Source organism: Orbicella franksi, chromosome 6 (assembly GCF_964199315.1).
Source record: "Orbicella franksi chromosome 6, jaOrbFran1.1, whole genome shotgun sequence".
In the NCBI taxonomy this organism is placed as follows: Eukaryota; Metazoa; Cnidaria; class Anthozoa; order Scleractinia; family Merulinidae; genus Orbicella; species Orbicella franksi.
In genome coordinates, this window is record NC_138150.1 from 26735627 (window position 1) to 26742852 (window position 7226).

Sequence of the window (7226 nt, forward strand, 5' to 3'; positions counted from 1 at the left end):
TGCCCGTACAGGGGTAAATACAGTGGTTTCCCAAGGGAAACAAAAATTGGTTCGAAAAGTCGGATAGTTCGAGAAATCGGAGGTAAAATTACAGTGTTTGACTGAGTAGAGGGAAATGACTTTTGTTTCGAGTTATCGGGAGGTTCGGAAAAATGAGGGTTTGAGAAATCGGGATTCCAGTGTATATATAATCCATCAAATACTTTCGCTCGCACGCGATTGATCTAAGCGCCTCACGTGAGTGAATATGTCCCAGCTAAAACTGGGGAATATCCGAGTGATATTTCCCAACTTTAAAACTGCGCGTATTGCGATACTAGCGTGATAATAATAGAACAGCCTCCATTTATCGCGAAAATATGCTCGGATATTTTACCATATCTATTCCTCAAAGCTCACAGTTTTCCTCGAGCGACGCTCTCGGGAAGCTGTCCGCTTCTCGGACAATGCGAGCATATTTTCCCGCCAAATGGAAACTATGAGTTGTTTATATACCCTGTTAAAATTAAGTCAATTTTTTCCTTTTTCAGACAACTGAAATGACGTCTGTCTCCATGATTGAAATGATGGTCTTAACTCAGTTACAATGAAATGATTAGCTGACAACATAAATGCGGAAGTAATTGGTTAAATGTGGGAATTCTTAAGCCAGGACTTGCTTGTAAGCACCTGATTAAAAATAATTTTAGACGGGGATAAATAAAGACTGATCATTCAAAAGGTTTGTTCTGTCTCCACCCTTTTATCGTTTTTCTGTCTCGATAAAGAATAACACAACCTCAAAATTATACTTATTTCCACGTGGCTCGATGCCCTTTGAGGGAAGAATAGAGAAAATCAAATAAAAGGAAAATAGCCCATGCCCACAAATGATGAAAGCTTCTACACTATGACGACAAATGGAATTACAAACTTGCAAGAACTGAGATAAATGTACATACCATTGTCTCTACAAAATACTTCAAGTCAGCATGGCGCCTTTTTACATCTGTGAAGCTCCACAAGGCCAGCTCCATAAAATGTTTCGCCTCCCATCGTCCTCTGCCTTGTAATACCTCCTGATATCAGTAACAAAGATGAATAGCCAAGAATCTACAGGTCACACATTGTGCGAAATTTTAAGGTGGCTCTGAATTTCCTGGCACAATGTTTTAAAACTTTGCTAAACGTTGCATCTTATCATGTAAATGAAAATTAGATGATAAATAATGGGGCTCACTGAGCTCGTTTTTGATTTATTAGCAGCTACAGCTAAAGTAAAAGTTTTTTTAAGCTGGCCATACTGTTTCTACGGTAACTTATTGTAACTGTTACAATGAGGTTAACTAATATTCCAGGAATAGTTTCGGTTTTTGCCAGAATGTACATTCAATGCAGAGCAATGCAATTTAATACATTGTTCATTATTTTTACTCTTGACACCAAACAATGCCCGATAAATGTCTCTTAAAAATTCACTTGCAGAAGCATTTTCAAATAATTTTCTCAAACTCATCAATAACTCATCAGGTTTAAACAATGTAAATCATAAATGTAATGGTGTTTGGATATCTGACCTTATTTGGCATAGATATTGTAATTTTAAGCCGTATTTTTATCCTTAGTTTTAGTTTCAATTGAGAAGATAGGTGTACTTGTGTATATAGTGTGTCAAACACTGAAGACCACATTCCATCACATTTTCAACACATCAAATTTTGTCAAAAATTCTCAGCTGTGTGTTATATTTTAAACATCCTTCTCCATATTTGGAAATGTGGTTAAACACGGTCTTTCATGCTTGATGTATTACATCATTGTAACTACAATTGTTGTTTGTTACAGTTTTAAAGAAGTCAGAGCAGAGGTTTGACATTTTTTATAATTTAACTTCGAGGATTTACATGGGATACCCCTTTCATTTGGGAGATACACTTTGCTCCGCATTGAAAAGCTTAAAAACCTATTATATTTGCAATCGTCTTGCTCACAAACATGAACTGGTGTGACCCATTTTTACAAGTGTGACCTATTTTTCCAAATATCATTCTTTTTTTTCTTTTTTGCAATTTTGCTCAAGCACGTCTCACAAAAAGCCGTGTATCACTTAGCCTGCTAACCCAGTCGTATTTTCGCCGAAAAACATCTCTAGCTTCGATCGCTTGAAATTCTGCATTTCATTGTCATCCAGGATCTTTCTTTGTACCACTCTTGAAACAATTCCGAACAGAGTAGAAACAACAACTGTGCCTTTCTTTCTGGAATATTAAAACCACGATGACCATGATGGATACACGAACCCGCCATTTGTATCAGACAGTTTAAAAAAAATTAACTTCTGCGATGTCAGCTTTGAAAAATGGAAAGGAATCACTTTCGATGAACTCTCGTGGTTTATGACACCATTCGCTCGACACGGCGAATCAAATTTGGCTCGAATCTAGCGACGGTCCGCGAATTTGATCGATAGAGGCAAACAGAATGTGGATTTTCCGCCCTGCTCTAGTTCGCGCCACCGGTTCTTTGATCGAATTTCGCGCGATACATATACAGCGAAGCCTCTGGTTGTAATATTAACTATTTTAACGTTTTTTAACCAGGCTATATATGGTTAGTGATCTGGTTTACCGTATTAAATTATCCTGTCAAATGCTAAACGGGTCATACACCACAAACACCCACAAATTGTGCGGTAATGACAGATATGTAATCTGATTAGCACAAGCACCATGACGTCACGGGAAATTAGAACCCACGTCCTGTTGGGTATTTCATAGTCTCCTCCGCAGCCGTTTTTTGGGATGTCACGCAACAGAAGCGTTGCGTGACATCCAAAAAAGCGGCTGCGGAGGAGACTAGGTATTTCAAAATCTCATGAATCTCGTCATGTTACCTTCACAGTTTGCATTTCATTAAATCGTTTCTAGAGTCGTTACTTATTATATTCAGTGGTTATCAACTCATGTAGAGCCAAGTAGTCTTAAGATGTCTTGGAATAAGTAAATTGAATATCGTTATTTAAATTATCCGTTCACTTGCCGTGCGTTCAGCCGTTAGAACGGATACCTTAAGGAACGTTTTCGCGTGAGAGGTCACATATTTGTCGATACATTTTTGCGGTTGAATCGACGGAGTTCCTCTTTTAATGACGCTTTTAGGGTCGAGAAAGTGAAATTGGCGATGTACTTACTTCTTTTTACGTGACGCGTGATGCGTGATTGGTATCCCACCTTTGACACCCTCTTACAAGAGAAAATGCAGATGGTTTTTCTGAGCAAGCATTTTAATGACGCTCAGATGGTGAAATGTTTCGTAAATAGCGCTAACAAATAACAAATAAACTTCGCCACCGTAATTTCAATTAAGCATGCACAAAATTAGCTTGCTGATACGTTTGATTCTTTTAATCTACTGCTTAACTACTAATCTGTATCGTAACCAAAGTAACGTTTTCTACAAGACAAAGTATATGTTTCGAGAACAGCACGTAACGAGTGAAGTTCGTTGTTAGTTAAATTAAGTATTTTCGTGTCAGGTTTCTTTTACAGCCTTATGATCAGCCTGGCCATGCATTTGAATATTAACTGCTTTAATAATACACATGAAAAAATTACTCGATTCTGATTGGCTAAGAGCAGTGCAGTTCAAGTGTAACACCAGTGCAAAAAGTGTAACATCAGTGCAACAAGTGTAACACCAGTGCAAATTACACATCGAAATTCTGGATTATGATTGACTGAAAGAAAATAGGAACTTTTCCAAGAAAATGATATGACTTAAAATGATGACGAAAATTTTGTGCTGAAACTTTGAAAAAAGTTTTCTCAAATGAGAAAAAATGGCTTCAAGAAAGATCTTCCGGAACTTCCTCCGCGCGAATTTTTTCATGTTTATATTATTAATAAGTAATCATACGGTTTTTCTCGTTCAATCTGGAGTTAATTTGCACTTGTGAGTTTTTCAAAAAGCTGAAATTACACTCGCCGAAGCGGTTCGTGCAATTTCAGCTTTTTGAAAAACTCACTCGTGCAAATTAATTCCAAATTGAACTCGAAACCGTATGATTACCTATACTAATAGAGTTTTACGGATGACGACAGAAGGTTGGACTAAGAAATGGTCGATTAGTTCATTCCAGTGAGTTTGAGTTCGTATGCGTTCTTCATTAGTACGAGTGCACATATGAAGTAATAACTAACTAAATAAAAGAATGAATGAGGAACAAATAAATAAATAAATATACAAATAAATAAATAAATAAATAAATAAATAAATAAATTCCCTGTAGCAATTGGAGCGTTACACATTAGAATTAACTTCGGACGTTCTTTTTCGTATTTTCCATGCCTGCATATTTGTAAGAGGTGCAACTGCAATAAAAACGTTTGATTGACCTATTAACAAAAAGAAAAAATAGCTTTGAACTGTTTTACTGGAAGATCGCCGGTTTAGTTGCTCGTCTATGCGTCGATCAATTCAACCCTTCAACATCCTCCCGGGGAAGGCCCCGGGCAACCCCGGGGCATTTGAACTTTTGAAGATTGGCTCGTTCAAATTCCCGCCCCCCTGGGCCAACTTGCGCTCAAATGCCCTTCCCAAGTGCAGGCGTGGAAGCTACTTAGCGAGGATATTTCAGGCACTCCTGTTGACCCCACGGGAAATTAAATCGCAATTTTGATTGTAGATTTACTTTTGAACAATTTTCAATTGAAGGATTTCTTGTGTGATCAACTAACGTGGTAAAATTTAGCCAAGTCGCCTATTTACAGTTTTTGGCGCCGCTGTTGCGTTTTTCACTTGCAAGCGTCATTCCACGGCGTGAAAGGTTATGATACTAGACCAGTAGACGCGTTTAACAACTGAATGCAATACCTTGGAATGAATTGTGAGAGGTGGTTGTACATTTTACAGCGTTTGTGCAGTCACTCTTCAATAGCAGTTCATACTCTACCTGCTCTGCGGACAACTATTTTATGAAAAAGGCAAGATCAGCGAACGTGATTTTCTACCCATTGACCAGCAATTGATTTGACTATTCGGGCTTTAAAACCTGAAAATCACACAGCTTTCGGTTTCTCAGCCATTCGCTAACGAAACCGAACTTTTAACGAGGTCACTCCAAAGAGCTTACTTTTTTGTCTCCACCCATAGCAAGTAAGCATTGGCTTTTTCCACTTACCGAAGTTTCAGCCTGTAAAGTGCCTGCCATCCTGAATTTGATCCTTGCCTGGATGGGTTGGGGAATTTGAAACTTGCCTTGGTGGGGTTGGGTGGGATGGGTGCGGTCCTATGTGTCACATGACACGAAGGGGACAGTTAATTGGTGGGGTGAGGAATACGCGTGGTTGTTCCAGGTTGTTCCAGGTTATTCCAGGAAAACAGTGTATACTTGTCACTTCTGGTTCAAACTCCACATCCCCCCAGACAAGTTTCAAAATCCCCATCCCACTCAGGCAAGGTCCAAATTCTCCACCCCAAGGCAGGCCTTTTGTGTCAAATTCCCTACTCCCCAGGCACAGACAAAAGTCAAATACCCGTGGATTGCCCAGGGGCGGTAGGTGGGGGGTGGGGTGGGTGTTGAACTACGCGCATTCTAAATGAGCTGAAACGGTCAAATGTTCGGCAATTATTTCAGCCTTTGCAGCAGGCTATAGTTATTTCAATTTATGCGAAAAAATACTTGATGAATTGAATTATTTATAAATAATAAAACAATTTATTTTTGTGACAGCAGTACATGCGTCATTAAACTGAAGGATATTTTGTGCTTGTTTGCTTCTACGCGTCATGTCAATTAGTCACGGAACAGTGCATCTGAAAATAAACTGCTTTGCGTAAAGCTGCTTGGAGGAAACCAAAGTTTTGACTAAAATATGCGTAGTAATGGCGTTATTGCCGTGTTCTTTTATAATCTACAAGAGAACTGGGATTTTAATAAACGCAATGTGATTTTGAAAGGTCTCCCAGTGCTGTCTGTTTCTGTGCACGAAAATTTCTCCGAATATGTCGGAGATGCCTGCCCCTCTGCCCTAAACATCGAACCACAATATTTCTAAAACACGTTTTCGTTTTACAAATAGAAGAAACGAAGTAAAATAACGGATGAGCCAGTAGTTATTCTGACATAAAAACATTGATATTCTATATTTTCACATCATTTATATTAACAGACTTAAGTCTACCGGATGTACACGGATTATGCTAAAATAATTACTAAAAATTAGTTTCTTGGTCGAGATAAACTGTTAGTTATAACAACGTTTCTAGAGTTTTTTTTTTACAACAAAACTGTCAAGTAACTACAAGTTTGCTTGGGTTTGTCTTGGAAATATATTTCGCAGTACGTCTATCATAGCGTGTCGAATGTGTCTCATCTTCCAGCAGTAAATAACAGGATTCAGAGAGGAATTAAGGAACAACAGGGTCAGTGTGCAAAGCGACAGACCATATAAAGCGGTACTTGGCGTACATATCACCAGGGCAACTGCAACGCAATACTGTGGTAAACAACAAACCAAAAACACAAGATAAACGTATAACGTATTGATAGAAGAGTTTCTTTGCCTCGCAGCACTTTCTATTTGGCTATTCTGTGTCAATTGTATTTGAAGGACTTGAATTTGGTTTGAGTGATGGCGCACAGTGAAATAAATTCTGCAATTAGCAAATGCAGTAATAATGAAACAAAACCCCAAAATAACCAACATAATCACGTAAAAAAGTTGTTTTGATCTCAAAAAAGGAACAAATGAATAAAGAACACCCAATACCCAAATTGAGATCACCACAGCAACACGCTTGTGAGTCACAAGTCCCTGATATCTGAGATGAAGATGAACGGCCAAGAATCTGTCTACACTTATGGCCACAACACTTAAGAACGAGGCTACAGTAAATATCAATGGGATAACTTCAAACGTGATCGCGATGGAATCAGTTACGATCCATCATCTTTGCAATGTACAAAGGTTGAGCCAGTAAACCAACACCAAGATCAGAAACAGCAAGACTCAGGAGCAATGTTTTTAAAGGCTTTGGTAACGACGAAGCTTTTCTTATCGCGTGGATTGTTAAAGTGTTCAACATGATGGCGGTGTAGGCTGAGAAAGCATTGAACACACAGTTAACGATGTACGATGAGTAGAGTGGGTCGGTTTCATTCATTCTACAGCTTGAACTTTGAAAAAAAATCCCTGAGTGATGGTACAGTGAAGTTGTACCGTGGGCTGAGCGATCTTATGATTAAA